Source organism: Giraffa tippelskirchi, chromosome 5 (genome assembly GCF_054371585.1).
Source record: "Giraffa tippelskirchi isolate mGirTip1 chromosome 5, T2T-mGirTip1v1.2.pri, whole genome shotgun sequence".
Taxonomy (NCBI): domain Eukaryota; kingdom Metazoa; phylum Chordata; class Mammalia; order Artiodactyla; family Giraffidae; genus Giraffa; species Giraffa tippelskirchi.
Window position 1 is genome coordinate 142,892,654 of NC_137279.1, and position 15,552 is coordinate 142,908,205.

The 15,552-nt window shown below is 40.0% G+C and overlaps 1 protein-coding gene and 1 pseudogene across 26 annotated transcripts in view; one reads left to right on the forward strand and one right to left on the reverse strand.

Annotated features, from left to right (window-relative positions):
* DNAJB4 (DnaJ heat shock protein family (Hsp40) member B4) overlaps window positions 1–15,552 on the reverse strand; it is a 47,975-nt gene that overhangs the window by 24,228 nt on the left and 8,195 nt on the right. For 3 of the 26 annotated variants that reach the window (XM_081491809.1, XM_081491801.1, XM_081491800.1), the window contains exon 2: window positions 1,475–1,564. The exons of 21 other annotated variants lie outside the window; for them this stretch is intronic. The gene's annotated coding sequence lies outside the window, so the exon portion shown is untranslated. Of the gene's footprint in view, window positions 1–1,470; window positions 1,565–15,552 lie in introns of all 26 variants that reach the window. 2 more of the 26 variants (XM_081491799.1, XM_081491802.1) reach the window with 1 other exon arrangement.
* LOC145508086 (U6 spliceosomal RNA) lies at window positions 58–154 on the forward strand (annotated as a pseudogene).

Consider the following 15,552-nt stretch of genomic DNA (forward strand, 5'->3'; position numbering starts at 1 on the left):
GCCAAATAAAATTTAAAAATAAAAGTTTATTTTTACTTATAAAATAGTATCCCAGTGCTGACTTCAGTTGTACATTAATTGGCATAACACAGAGAATATTATTATAGCCCTTGCCCAAGGAAACATGCATATTCATAAAGCATTTTACATTTTTAAAAAAGAGGGAGGGAATTCCCTGGAATTCCAGTGGTTAGGGAGTCTGAGCTTTTACTGCTGAGGGCCCAGGTTCGTGGTTGGGAAAGTAGGATCCCACAAGCCATGTGGCATGGCAAAAAAAAGATAAATATGTGAGGTGATAGATGTATCAGTTAGAGGGGAGTAATAGTAATCCTTTCACAATGTATACATATATCAGATTTTCACAATGTACACTTTAAATATCTTACAATGTTGTCAATTACATCTCAATAAAGTCAAAAAACAAAGCATCTCATTTTTCATCTACAAAAAAGGACTTTTTTGTGAGGATTTTTTTCAAAGCCTTTTTACTTTTAGGATAAAGTAGTGGGGTTGTTCTGTTTACACATGCTCCCTCAGTATATGCTTTCACAATGTTAAAAGTAAAAGCAACACTGGGAAATGAGGAATTTATGTGATATTCACTTTATTCTTTTCTAAAGTTTCTCCTCTCACAGGTAGCTAGGGAAGGCATCATAGTCACCTAGAAAACTTAATTGGCTGGTCAGAGAGGAGAGCAGTCTGTGGCCAAAGTGAAACCAACAGCTCCTCAGGGTAAGCCAAGTACTAGAGAGAGAAAAAAAAAATTGATTGCAGCACAGGGGTGAGGCAGGAAAGGAGAGGATAAGCTGCTGTTTTGCCAAACTATTAGACTCTAGCAAGACTGCAATAAGTTGATTATTTAGCAAGTTTGTTTAGCTCTCCAACTTTTTATAACTCAATAAAATGGTATTACATTTAAAACTGTACCTAACCTTAACTACGAAATATCTTTATGTGCTGCATCTGTAAAGGCATAAATAATTAAACCACTGCCACTGTGGAAACTAAAATATGATTCAAAGACTTCATTGAAACCTAGCAAATAGTACTAAGACATGCATAAAATAAGCCAACCTGTTCTACAGTATTCACCAACTGCTATAAAATTAGGCCACTGACTGCCTAACTCCAAATACAATGAGCCCAAAGTACTGTAATTGCTTAACGGAAGAGAAAGAAGTAGGATTTCAAGAATAATTTAATTTTAAATGGATTGGATTTAATGTTTGAGTTTTTAACATTTTAAAATACAGCCTTTTTACTTTCTAGGCTAAATCAGCAAGTCAAGGCAACTGTTCAGTTCAGCTCAGTCACTCAGTTGTACCCGACTTTTTGCGATCCCATGGACTGCAGCACGCCAGGCTTCCCCGTCCATCACCAACTCCCAAAGCCTACTCTGGCAACAGTTACTGAAATCAAAACAACTTAAGTCATGATCTCTCCCCTTACAATATAAACATAAAATAGTACCTACTGTCTATTGCTGCTTGACCCATACAGTGGCAGAGTTGAGTGGCTGGAGCAGAGACTGTGGCCCATTAAGCGTAAAAACTTATGTCTGGCCCTAAAGAGAAAATGTTTGCCAACCCCTCGTTTATAAATTATTCTTTGACTGGAGACAGAGGGCAAGCTAAAACAGCAGTGAAAACAATAAAATCCTATTAAATCTAGCAAATTTTTAAAAATAACATAGTTTTCACTATAAACACTTAGCTTATAAAATGTCAGCCTGGCTGATGGTAAAATAAAACTTGTAAACTAAAATTCTCAACTTGGGCATGTTTGCTAAAGGGAACATATTAGAAAACTTAGGGTAGTGAGGTGAGATGTTTATCAAAAGAGGGGCATATATTTTAGAAGTTTCACAATACTTTAATAATCATACCTCTATATTGTCCAGCTTCATCATCTAACTCATCAATCCTAGCCATAAATGACTTTGGTTGTTTCCCAAAGTCAAATTTATGCTATCTCATTACTTACCATAGTTACATTCTATAAACTTGCATGAACACTGAACTAGAAAATACTGAATCATTGCCCCTTAGGGAAATGCTGCATTAAGTCAACTCATCAACACATAACCTGTTTTCACGTGTGTTCCTGTATAAAGACTGTTTATTACAAAACTGAACTCATGGTCAAATAGCATTTTAACTCCTACCTAAATGAAGCTTATCTTAACACATGTATTCCCTCCATAAGGCACATCACAGCTTTCTTGTGCTCAGTGGGAACATCAGATAGCACTTCAGTACGACACTGAAATATCTCTTTAAACAGTAAAATTATCAAAAAAAAAAAAAGCAAAAATGCACTAATAGACTACAAAGACTTGTTCATGAGCCGATATAAGGCTAGTTCAGTTCAGTTCAGTCACTCAGTCGTGTCCGACTCTTTGCAACCCCATGAATCGCAGTACGCCAGGCCTCCCTGTCCATCACCAACGCCCTGAGTCCACCAAAACCCATGTCCATCGAGTAGGTGATGCCATCCAACCATCTCATCCTCTGTCATCCCTTTCTCCTCCTTCCCCCAACCCTTCCCAGCATCAGGGTCTTTTCCAATGTCAGCTCTTTTCATCAGGTGACCAAAGTATTGGAGTTTCAGCTTCAACATCAGTCCTTCCAATGAGCACCCAGGACTGATCTCCTTTAGGATGGACTGGTTGGATCTCCTTGCAGTCCAAGGGACTCTCAAGAGTCTCCTCCAACACCGCAGTTCAAAAGCATCAATTCTTCAGTGCTCAGCTTTCTTCAGCATCCAACTCTCACATCCATACATGACTACTGGAAAAACCATAACCTTGACTAGACGGATCTTTGTTGGCAAAATAATGTCTCTACTTTTAAATATGCTGTCTAGGTGGGTCATAATTTTCCTTCCAAGGAGTAAGCGTCTTTTAATTTCATGACTGCAATCACCATCAGCAGTGATTTTGGAGCCCCCAAAAATAAAGTCTGACACTGTTTCCACTGTTTCCCCATCCATTTCCCATGAAGCAATGATCTTAGTTTTCTGAATGTTGAGCTTTAAGCCAACTTTTTCACTCTCCTCTTTCACTTTCATCAAGAGGCTATTCAGTTCCTCCTCACTTTTCGCCATAAGAGTGGCGTCATTTGTATATCTGAGGTTATTGATATTTCTCCCAGCAATCTTGACTCCAGCCTGTGCTTCTTCCAGACCAGCGTTTCTCATGATGTACTCTGCATATAAGTTAAATAAGGAGGGTGACAATATACAGCCTTGACGTACTCCTTTTCCTATTTGGAACCAGTCTGTTGTTCCATGTCCAGTTCTAACTGTTGCTTCCTGACCTGCATACAGGTTTCTCAAGAGACAGGTCAGATGGTCTGGTATTCCCATCTCTTTCAGAATTTTCCACAGTTTATTGTGATCCACACAGTCAAAGGCTTTGGCATAGTCAATAAAGCAGAAATAGATGTTTTTCTGGAACACTCTTGCTTTTTGATGATCCATCGGATGTTGGCAATTTGATCTCTGGTTCCTCTGCCTTTTCTCAAACCAGCTTGAACATCTGGAAGTTCACAGTTCATGTACTGCTGAAGCCTGGCTTGGAGAATTTTGAGCATTACTTTACTAGCGTTGCCTTTCTTTGGGACTGGAATGAAAACTGACCTTTTCCAGTGCTGTGGCCACTGCTGAATTTCGCAAATTTGCTGGCATATTGAGTGCAGCACTTTCACAGCATCATCTTTCAGGATTTGAAATAGCTCAACTGGAATTTCATCACCTCCACTAGCTTTGTTCGTAGTGATGCTTTCTAAGGCCGCACCGCCTTATTGGAAATCAGCTGTGAACTTAAGACTTAAATTTTTTTTGCTGCTCTGCTCATGCACATGCAAATGACCAGGTAAGCACCCTGAGTACTAACTCCAGGGTTATAAATAAATTTTAGTGAGTGCTCAAATTGTAAGAATTGGTGGATAATGAATGATCAACTGTGTAATGATGTACTACTACTGATAATCTAAATTATGATCAGTTAAAAATGATTTTTAAGCAAGAGCAAAAAAATACTAATCACCCAAAGTAATGCTTTTAAAGTAATATTTCTTTAGTATGTATAAATCAAGTGATGTGTATGTGTGTGTGTGTTTTCCTCTTCTCCACACTCAGCTTATACTGCTTTGAGATTCAATCTCTAATTGAGCAAATCAAGACTCCCAACTTGGGTTAGGTTCCTCTGACCACAAGTTTCCACATTTTTCTCAGTATGGCTATCACTTATCACAACTATGTAACCATCTGTTTGCCAATACCCTACTCACTGGCTTGTAGCCTCCCTACAGTGTTTAAGAACATTTTCCTAGTATAAGGCATTACTATACATTGCTGTTCAATTAACTTCTACTGAGCAAACAATTCAATGAAATGAGATATTACAAGGATCTGAAGTATGAAGACTATGATATAAAAAGACAACTGGGTAAATCTGATAGAGGCAGAATACACACAATTTACCAACCAACTTTATATGGGGAATTTGGAAAGATTTTAGATTGCCCTGGTTTCTTCTTCTTCTTCTTTTTGGCCATGTGGCTTGCAGTATCTTCCCCAACCAGGGAATGAACCAGGGCACCATCTGTGAAAGCCTAGAATCATAACCATTACACCAAAGATGTGCAATGTTGGGCTACTAATGAAAGTACAGAATATAGGAAGAGCAGATTTGAAGAAAAAGATGAGTTCCATTTAGTTGCCTATAACCCCTTCATCTATACTACTTCTATACTTGGAAATGGACAAGGAAATGGCAGCCCACTCTAGTATTCTTGCCTGGAGAATCCTGTGGACACAGGAGCCTGGTGGGCTGCTGTCCATGGGGTTGCACAGAGTCAGACACGACTGAAGCAACTTAGTATGCATGCGTGCATTGGAGAAGGAAATGGCAACCCACTCCAGTGTTCTTGTCTGGAGAATCCCAGGAATGGAGGAGCCTGGTGGGCTGCTGTCTATGAGGTCGCACAGAGTTGGACACGACTGAAGTGACTTAGCAGCAGCAGCAGCATACTTAGAAAATTTTATTGCCTGATAAAACTGCATTCCTAAGTACTAGCTGTGTTGGAATAACTTGTTCCAACTATAATGTAAGATCATACAGGGCAATGTTTATTTACTTTTTGACTCCCAAAAACCTGGCACAACAATATTTAATTGAATTTAATGTGGATGAAGATGTCCAGGAGACAGCTGGATATTCTAAACAGGCTTTTAGGAAAGAAGTCTTCGCTGGAGATAAAGATTTAGAAAAGATCATAACACAGGTGGTATTTTAAGGGAATTCCCTGGTGGTCCTTGGTTAAGACTCCCCCTTCCAATGTGTGTGTGTGTGTGGGGGGGGGGGTGGTGCAGGTTCGATCCCTGGTCAGGGAGCTAAGATTCCACATGTCTCATGGCCAAAAAGCAAAACATAAAACTGAAGCAATACTGTAACAAATTCAATAAAGAGTTTAAAAATGGTCCACACCAAAACAATCTTTAAAAAAAAAAGAGTAACATTTGAAAGACAGAATGCTTTGGGATACCAGCATTTAGGGGACACATCAATAAAGAGGAAAAAATGAAACACACTAAGAAGTCACACTCAGAGATCAGCCAAGTGAGAGTGGTAAGGCAGACAGTACTGATTATGAACCAAACAGCCATTCCTATCTTCTTCCTGGAAAACAGATATCTAGTTTCCTCTAGAGTAATGACTCAAGGAAGGTTGATGCCTTCCCCTGGCTCCTGGGGAATGACTAGTGGTTAGTATAAGTCAGTCATGTAATCACATTTCCTTTTGCCAGTGACTAGTGCACAGGTGGCCAATGAGATGCAAGGGAAATACTCGGGGAGATTCTCTTCCCTACAAAGAGATACCTACCCAGGAGAAAACCCAGCATTGCATTTCTGCTTTGGGATAATTAAAATATTGTACTTGCCATCTCACAACCCTGAAAGTAAACATCTGTGACACGGTGAGAATACTAGAGTAAAAAGAAAGCAAGAGGCTGGGTTGCATCCCTGAACCAATATTGGAACCAGCTATCATTGGCCTTGTTAAAGAAATTCTGTTACTTGGAGCTGAAAGCATCTTGATATCACTGGTGTCCCAAAACCAAAAGGAGGACAGTGTTTCATGAAGGATACAGAAAAGTCAAGAAGGGTGACAGAAAAGTACCCACAAGAGTGAGAATGATTTTGGTTTCAATAGTTATAACTAATCATAGTAAGCACTCAGTCATTAACTATGTGCAAGCATTATCCTAAAAACTTAATAATATGAACTGAACAATAAGAGAGATATGAAAATGAAATAGTAAATTTAAGCTTTTAAAGAAAATCATCTGAGGGAAGAAGAGAGAGCTGTAATAAAGTAGGGATAAGGAAGATCTGGGGCTTCCCAGGTGGCACTAGTGGTAAAGAACCCGCCTGCCAATGCAGATATAAGAGACATGGGTTCAATCCCTGCCTTGGGAAGATATGCTAGAGGAGGGCATGGCAACCCACTCCAGTATTCTTGTCTGGAGAATCCCTTGGATAGAGGAACCTGGCAGGCTACAGTCCACTGGGTCACAAAAAGTCAGACACAACTGAAGCAACTTAGCAGGAACAGCAGCAAGGAAGTTAATTTTAAGATAGTCAAGAGAGGAAAAAAATGGGAAAATGAGATATATAAAAATACATACAAATAAGTAAGGAAAGAAATAATTGCTTAAGTCAAGTCTCAGAGGAGACAGGAAGGTTTGAAATAGAGGAAATTGGAACAAACTCAGAAGTAAAGCTCTGAGATTAAGAGAAAATAAATAAGGAAAAAATTATAAATCTGAAAGCAAGAGGATTAGGACATCCACAACTAAGGAGCTGAGAATAAAAGTAGGGCATGTGATGCAGAATGATGGTGATGGTTTGACACAGCAGTTATAGGAACTAGGAAGGAAACCAATCAGAAACATGTAAAGGATTACTAAGTCTCACTGAGGACCCAGCCAAAACCAGAAACCATAAGATGAATCAACACTCATTTTATTCATTTCTTCATAAACATTTTAAGGATTTTCCATATGCCAAGGCACTTTGCTAGGTGTTGGGGATAAATTGAGAACAAAAATTCCTGCCTCATGTACTTTACATTCTAATGAAGATATAATTTAAAATTTTTTAAAAAATACTATATGGAATATTAGATGGTGGTAGGTGCTAAGGAAAATAAAGTGGAAAAGGGAAATAAGAGAATTTAAATTTTAGATGGGGTGGCCAGAAATGGCTTCACCAAGAAAATAACGTTTGCACTCTCACCTGAAAGAAGGGGAGAGCAATATAAATATGGAGGGTAGAACAAATATGGTAGAGGGAAATTTCAATTCCAAAAGCCTAGAGGTGAGGGAATGCCAGGCATCTTTGAGGCTTGATTATTTAAGAATGGTGGGGCAGGGGACTTCCCTGGTGGTCCAGTAGTTGAGAATCCATTGACCAATGGGGAAGACAAGGGCTTGATCCCTGATCCCGGAAGATCCAACATGCTACAGTGCAACTAAGCCTGTGAGCCACAGCTACTGGGCCTGTGCGCCTAGAGCCTGTGCTCTGCAACAAAAGAGAAGCTATCGCAATGAGAAGCCCACACACCACAACTAGAGAGTAGCCCCCACTCACCACTAGACAAAGTCTGCATGCAGCAATGAAGACCCAGTGCAGCCAAAAATAAATACATAAAAAAAATAATAACGGGGTAGGAGTGGTAAAGGAGTTGGGAAATGGTCAGAGAAACAACAGATGCCTAGATGGTGTTGAGCCTTGCAGGTCACTCAAGACTTTGACTTGAATTGAGGGAAAGTGAGAAGCCATTGGAGAGTTTTAACGCAGAAAAATGATGGGATTACTCTGGCTTCTAGAATGCAGAAGGACGGTAGGCAAGGATGGAAGACCAGTTAAGAATGTATTGCAATAATAGTTCAACTGATTTGGTCCATGATATAGTAGTGAAGGTCCTATTTTATTTATTTCAGAAGTAGAGTCAGTAGGATTTTCTGGTGAATCAGATGTGGAATGTAAGAGAAATCAATAATGACTACAAGGTTTTTCAGCTTCAGTAAATTAAAAGAACAGAATTGTTATTTACTAAAATAGTAAGATAGAAGAGGTAGATGAGGAAATTGGAGAGTTCAGTATTGGACACGTGAAGTGAAGTCGCTCAGTCGTGTCTGACTCTTTGCAACCCCGTGGACTGTATGTTAAGTTTAAGATGCCAGTTAAACATATAAATGGTAATATCTAATAGGCAGTTGGATATGAGTTTGATATTCATAGACACAGTACAGAGGGAAGACAAAAAAATCAGTAGAAGTGAACTTTAAAACTGCAAGACTAAGGAGATTATACTAGAGTGAATGTAGATAGCAAAAAGAAAAAAAAAGGGTCCAAGTAGAGCGTCATAGATTTACAAACATAGTACTAACAATAACTATTACTAATAAGTTAGGGTCTCTCTCAGCCTCAGAAGATGAATCTCAATTATTCAAAGCCAAGTATGATCCCTGCTAGGGTAAACCAGTGATTCCGCTCTGATCAGCACAAGGTTAATCAGTTAGCACCTGGAAGGAGGTGGAGGTAGTAGAAAGGTCTCCTTGCTTTTATTATTTTAAAAAATTTTTCCAAAATACAGTTAATTTACAATGTTGTATTAGTTTCTATTGTTCAGCAAAGTGAATCAGTTATTTTGTTGTTGTTCAGTCACCAAGTCGTGCCCAACTCTTTGCAACCAGTGGGCTGCAGCACGCCAGTCTTCCCCGTCCCCCACCATCTCCCAGAGTTGGAGAGCTATACATATATGTGTATGTATATCCCTTTTTTGGATTTCCTTCCCACTTAGGTCACTACAGAGCACTGAGTCGAGTTCCCTGTGCTATACAGTAGGTCCTCATTATTTATCTACAATGCCAAAGAATGCTCAAACTACCGCACAATTGCACTCATCTCACACGCTAGTAAAGTAATGCTCAAAATTCTCCAAGCCAGGCTTCAGCAATACATGAACCGTGAACTTTCAGATGTTCAAGCTGGTTTTAGAAAAGGCAGAGGAACCAGAGATCAAATTGCTAACATCCGCTGGATCATCAAAAAAGCAAGAGAGTTCCAGAAAAATATCTATTTCTGCTTTACTGACTATGCCAAAGCCTTTGACTGTGTGGATCACAATAAACTGTGGAAAATTCTGAAGGAGATGGGAATACCAGACCATCTGACCTGTCTCTTGAGAAACCGGTATGCAGGTCAGGAAGAAACAGTTAGAACTGGACGTGGAACAGACTGGTTCCAAATAGGAAAAGGAGTACGTCAAGGCTGTATATTGTCACCCTCCTTATTTAACTTCTATGCAGAGTACATCATGAGAAATGCTGGGCTGGAAGAAACAAAAGCTGGAATCAAGATTGCTGGGAGAAATATCAATAACCTCCGATATGCAGATGACACCACCCTTATGGCAGAAAGTGAAGAAGAACTAAAGAGCCTCTTGATGAAAGTGAAAGAGGAGTGAAAAAGTTGGCTTAAGGCTCAACGTTCAGAAAACTAATGGCATCTGGTCCCATCACTTCATGGGAAATAGATGGGGAAACAGTGGAAACAGTGTCAGACTTTATTTTTCTGGGCTCCAAAATCACTGCTGATGGTAATTGCAGCCATGAAATTAAAAGATGCTTACTCCTTGGAAGGAAGGTTATGACCCACCTAGACAGCATATTTAAAAGCAGAGACATTACTTTGCCAACAAAGGTCCGTCTAGTCAAGGCTATGGTTTTTCCAGTGGTCATGTATGGATGTGAGAGTTGGATGGTGAAGAAAGCTGAGTGCCGAAGAATTGATGCTTTTGAACTGCAGTGTTGGAGGAGACTCTTGAGAGTCCCTTGGACTGCAAGGAGATCCAACCAGTCCATCCTAAAGGAGATCAGTCCTGGGTGCTCATTGGAAGGACTGATGTTGAAGCTGAAACTCCAATACTTTGGCCACCTCATGAGAAGAGTTGACTCATTGGAAAAGACCCTAATGCTGGGAAGGATTGGTGGCAGGAGGAGAAGGGGAAGACAGAGGATGAGATGGTTGGATGGCATCAGTGACTCGATGGACATGGGTTTGGGTAAACTCCAGGAGTTGGTGATGGACAGGGAGGCCTGGCGTGCTGCGATTCACAGGGTTGCAAAGAGTCGGACACGACTGAGCGACTGAACTGAACTGAACTGATACACTGTATAAAAGTACAAAGTACCAGACTTCCCTGGTGGCTCAGATGGTAAAGCATCTGCCTACAATGCGGGAGACCTGGGTTCAATCCCTGGGTTGGGAAGATCTCCTGGTGAAGGAAATGGCACCCCACTCCAGTATTCTTGCCTGGAAATCCCATGGACGGAGGAGCCTGGTAGGCTACAGTCCATGGGGTTGCAAAGAGTCGGACACAACTGAGCGACTTCACTTTCACTTTACATAGTATCAATAGTGTATACATGTCAATCCCAATCTCCCAATTCATCCATCCCCTCTTCTCCCCCTTGGTATCCTATGTTTGTTCTCTGTATCTGCGTCTCTACTTCTGCTTTGTAATTAAGATCATCCATACCAATTTTTTCAGCGGTTTCCTTGTTTTAAAGAGAAGACACTTTTTTCCACTTTACAATCATGCCTGCATAACACTGGGAACTGTGGCAACCATTATGCAATCATTAGGTGCACTAAGCCAAATGCTGAGGATGGCAGAGGGCAAAAATAAAAAAAAAAAAATATGGATACCTCCTGTATCATTGAGCTGCTAAATCAACCAGCCCAAAAGTAACTCTGCATCTAAATTTTTTAGTTATTATTTAGTAAGGGTTTTCATTACTTACAGGCAATTGTATATGGTTACACATATTCTCATTTAATTTTCATAACAATTCTTAGAGCACAAAGAACAAAATAAGACTCAAAAAAGATTAAACATGGCCAGGTTAAATAACTTGACACAATAGGTAGCAAATGATGAATTGAAGTTTATCTAATTCCAAAATCTATTTCAAGTGATTTAGAGTGGATTTTAAACAGTGGACATAACTGAAAGACAAAGGGGAATAGGAGTTGGGAATTCTTGGACTGGCAAATAAGACCAGGAAGTAACAGAGACTGAAAAAAAAAGGGAAGTGTCAAAAGACAAGAAGAATGGAAAGAGTATGTTAGTCAAAAGTTTAAAATAGTAAGTCTTCTTAAGAGAATACTGGAATGGAAGGCTTTTATTGTTTGAGTGGTCTGGATGAAGATTAGATGTCGACTGTAGCAATGTGTAGGAGGAAATTGCATTTTGAGTGGTCAACGATTGAATTATTAATATTTACTAGCATTTACTATGTGATGCATTATCTTCTGTACTTTGGATACAGTGATGACTAGACCCTGTGGAGCTCACACTATGGTATGAAACACTGACAACAAACAAACAACTAGAACTTTGGTGTGTATAGAGTTTTGGGCCCCACAGTCAGAGGCACTCAGTGGTATCTGATTTTTGATGAAATTCCCTGACTTCCAACTGAGGCCTTTACTCAGAATTACAAACAGAACATTTTACTCAGGGTTACGAACAGAAAAACCTCTACCTCTGTTTTATTGACTATCTAAAGCCTTTGACTGTGTGGATCATAAGAAACTGTGGAAAGCTGTTCAAGAGATGGGAATACCAGACCATTTTACCTGTCTCCTCAGAAACCTGTATGCGGGTCAAGAAGCAACATAGAATCCTGTATGGAACAACTGACTGGTTCAGGATTGAGAAAGGAGTATGACAGGGCTGTCTGCTGTCACCCTGTTTATTTAACCTATACGCTGAGCACATTATGAGAAATGCTGGGCTGGATGAGTTTCAAGCGGGAATCAAGACAGGCGGGAAAAACAACAAGAACCTGACATGTGGATGATACCACTCTACTGGAAAAAAGTGAAGAGAAACTAAAGAACCTCTTGATGAGGGTGAAGGAGGAGAGTGAAAGAGCTGGCTTAAAACTAAATATTAAAAAAAACTAAGATCATGGCATCCAGCCCCAATGCTGCTGCTGCTGCTGCTGCTGCTGCTAAGTCGCTTCAGTAGTGTCCGACTCTGTGCGACCCCAGAGACGGCAGCCTACCAGGCTCCTAACCACTGGACTACCAGGGAATTCCCTCTTTCAGACTGATGTAAATAACTACCTAAAAACAAATACAGAGTCCTTCCAAAGTGATTCAGTTTCATTCAACATTCACTCACTAGAATAAGCTCCTTGAGGGTAAGGATATTTGACTATTTAGTTCACTACTGTATCTCTGACACCTAAAACAATGCCCAGCATTTTCACTGAACTGAATAAATGAATAGATTAATAAGCAGCCACTAGATGCCAGATATTATATTCATCTCAAAAGTAAATAAGACAGTTCCTGCCCTTAAACAGTGTACCATTTAAAGGCTCTAGCTAAAATAAAATTTCTTGATCTTTACTTTTATCAGAGTACAGTTTAAAAAGCAGGTTGTTAAGACTCAAAGTAATATCTATCCTGGATAAAAGGAATTTACTGTAGACTTCATGTGTTTTTAAATTTAGAAAATAAACTACCATTCTATCATGAAAAGTTAGCATTTATATCATTAGGTACTATAAATATATAATGTTATAAAGAATATTATGGTTAAGTCACAGGAAAATAGTAATTTCAGATACTTTTAATAAAAAATTTTATTATTTTCCTTCTCCAGTCCTTTAAAGTACATTTTTTTAAAAAATGAAGTGAGAATATCAGTTAATATGAAGCAACATAAAAGAACAAACAGAATCAGAAGGCAAATTCCAAAGAGATCACTGCTATAAATAGAGATGTGAAAATGTCAGGACAGAGAAGCAAAGTTCCACTAAAAACAACAACAAAATTGTATGCCAAGTGAGTTTTATATCTCACACCCACTCATCTTCAGTTAAAGATTACATTGGCAAAGATTCTCCATCTTCTAATTATCTTAAAAAGTAAATGTGAGTAAAGGCAGATGTCCTAATTTAAAAAACCAAGATGTTTTTGGTTTGCACAGATTCTTCTTTCCCTTGTACCTAAAAAGCAGAAAACGTCTATCTGAAACTTAACCCAATCACTGCTGCTTCAAAAGAGAAGTTATTTCATGAAATAAGAAGCACTGGACTAGGAATCTAGTCTTGCAATTAATCCTGTCACTTTGTGCACAGCACTCAAGTAGTCAGTCTGGGTCACAATTTCCTCCACTATAAAATGAAAGAAACGGACTAGATGATCCTCCATGTCTTTCCAAGTTCTTAGAAAAAGTTTGAATGAAGATGCTGTTGAGCACCATTTAGCCTCAAAGGGCCCCAACATTCACAATCATATTCAACAACTGATGCATCATCAAAAAAGCAAGAGAGCACCAGAAAAACATCCATTTCTGCTTTATTGACTATGCCAAAGCCTTTGACTGTGTGGATCACAATAAACTGTGGAAAATTCTGAAAGAAATGGGCATACCAGACCACCTGACCTGCCTCTTGAGAAACCTGTATGCAGGTCAGGAAGCAACAGTTAGAACTGGACATGGAACAGGCTGGTTCCAGGTAGGAAAAGGAGTACGTCAAGGCTGTATATTGTCACCCTCCTTATTTAACTTATATGCAGAGTACATCATGAGAAACACTGGGCTGGAAGAAGCACAAGCTGGAATCAAGATTGCTGGGAGAAATATCAATAACCTCAGATATACAGATGACACCACCCTTATGGCAGAAAGTGAAGAAGAACTAAAGAGCCTCTTGATGAAAGTGAAAGAGGAGAGTGAAAAAGTTGGCTTAAGGCTCAATGTTCAGAAAACTAACATCATGGCATCCGGTCCCATCACTTCATGGCAGATAGATGGGGAAACAGTGGAAACAGTGGCTGACTTTATTTTTCTGGGCTCCAAAATCACTGCAGATGGTGACTGCAGCCATGAAGTTAAAAGACGCCTACTCCTTGGAACTGTGGTGTTGGAGAAGACTCTTGAGAGTCCCTTGGACTGCAAGGAGATCCAATCAATCCATCCTAAAGGAGATCAATCCTGGGTGTTCACTGGAAGGTCTGATGTTGAAGCTGAAGCTCCAATACTTTGGCCACCTCATGCGAAGGGTTGACTCATTGGAAAAGACCCTAATGCTGGGTAGGATTGGGGGCGGGAGGAGAAGGGGACGACAGAGGATGAGATGGTTGGATGGCATCACCGACTCGATGAACATGGGTTTGGGTAGACTCCGGGAGTTGGTGATGGACAGAGAGGCCTGGCGTGCTGCAATTCATGGGGTCGCAGAGAGTCGGACACGACCGAGCGACTGAACTGAACTGAACTGAACTCCTTGGAAGGAAGGTTATGACCAACCTAGACAGCATATTAAAAAGCAGAGACATTACTTTGCCAACAAACGTCTGTCTAGTCAAGGCTATGGTTTTTCCAGTGGTCATGTATGGATGTGAGAGTTGGACTATAAAGAAAGCTGAGCACAGAAGAATTGATGATTTTGAACTGTGGCGTTGGAGAAAACTCTTGAGAGTCCCTTGGACTGCAAGGAGATCCAACCAGTCCATCCTAAAGGAGATCAGTCCTGGGTGCTCATTGGAAGGGCTGATGTTGAAGCTGAAATTCCAATACTTTGGCCACCTGACTTGAAGAGCTGACTCATTGGAAAAGTCCCTGATGCCGGGAAAAATTGAGGGCAGTAGGAGAAGGGGACACAGAGGATGAGATAGCTGGATGGCATCATCGACTCAATGGACATGGGTTTGGGTGGACTCAGGGAGTTGGTGATGGACAAGGAGGCCTGGCATGCTGCAGTTCATGGGGTTGCAAACAGTCGGACACGACTGAGCAACTGAACTGAACTAGCTTGGCAGGAAAATGATAAAAATAATTATTACACATAAAACTCAATTCAATAAATATTTCGGCTTCTACTAGCAGAAAAGTGTAAGCCAGATGGGGCAAGCCAAAGAATAAGACTAGATAGGATAAGATCTCTGAATTCAGAACATTTACTACAGTCTAGCTGGGGAAACAAATTTTAATTCAGCCTCCTCATGCAAATACTTATAAATACATTTTTGTACAAAAGTCAGTTTTCAAACTATGATAAATGTAAGAGTCTAAGATGCTTTTGTTTTTTGGCCATGCCCCGTGGCTTGTGGGATCTTAGTTCCCCAATCAGGTATTGAACAGGCCTCTGGCAGTGACAGTATCAAGTCCTAACCATTGGACTGCCAGGGAATTTCCTTAATATGCTTATTTTTTCTACATGTGTATTTCCCCAAAATATAATTCACTAGGTCCAGATGGAGCTCAGGTATCCACATTTTTCAAAAAGCTGATAGGGTTTAGAAACAGAAAATGTTTCTAGAGCTTGAGTTCTCAAGGTTATATGCCTGTAACAACCAGAGGTGGACAAGGCAATGGCACCCCACTCCAGTACTCTTGCCTGGAAAATCCCATGGATGGAGGAGCCTGGTAGGCTACAGTCCATGGGGTCGCTAAGA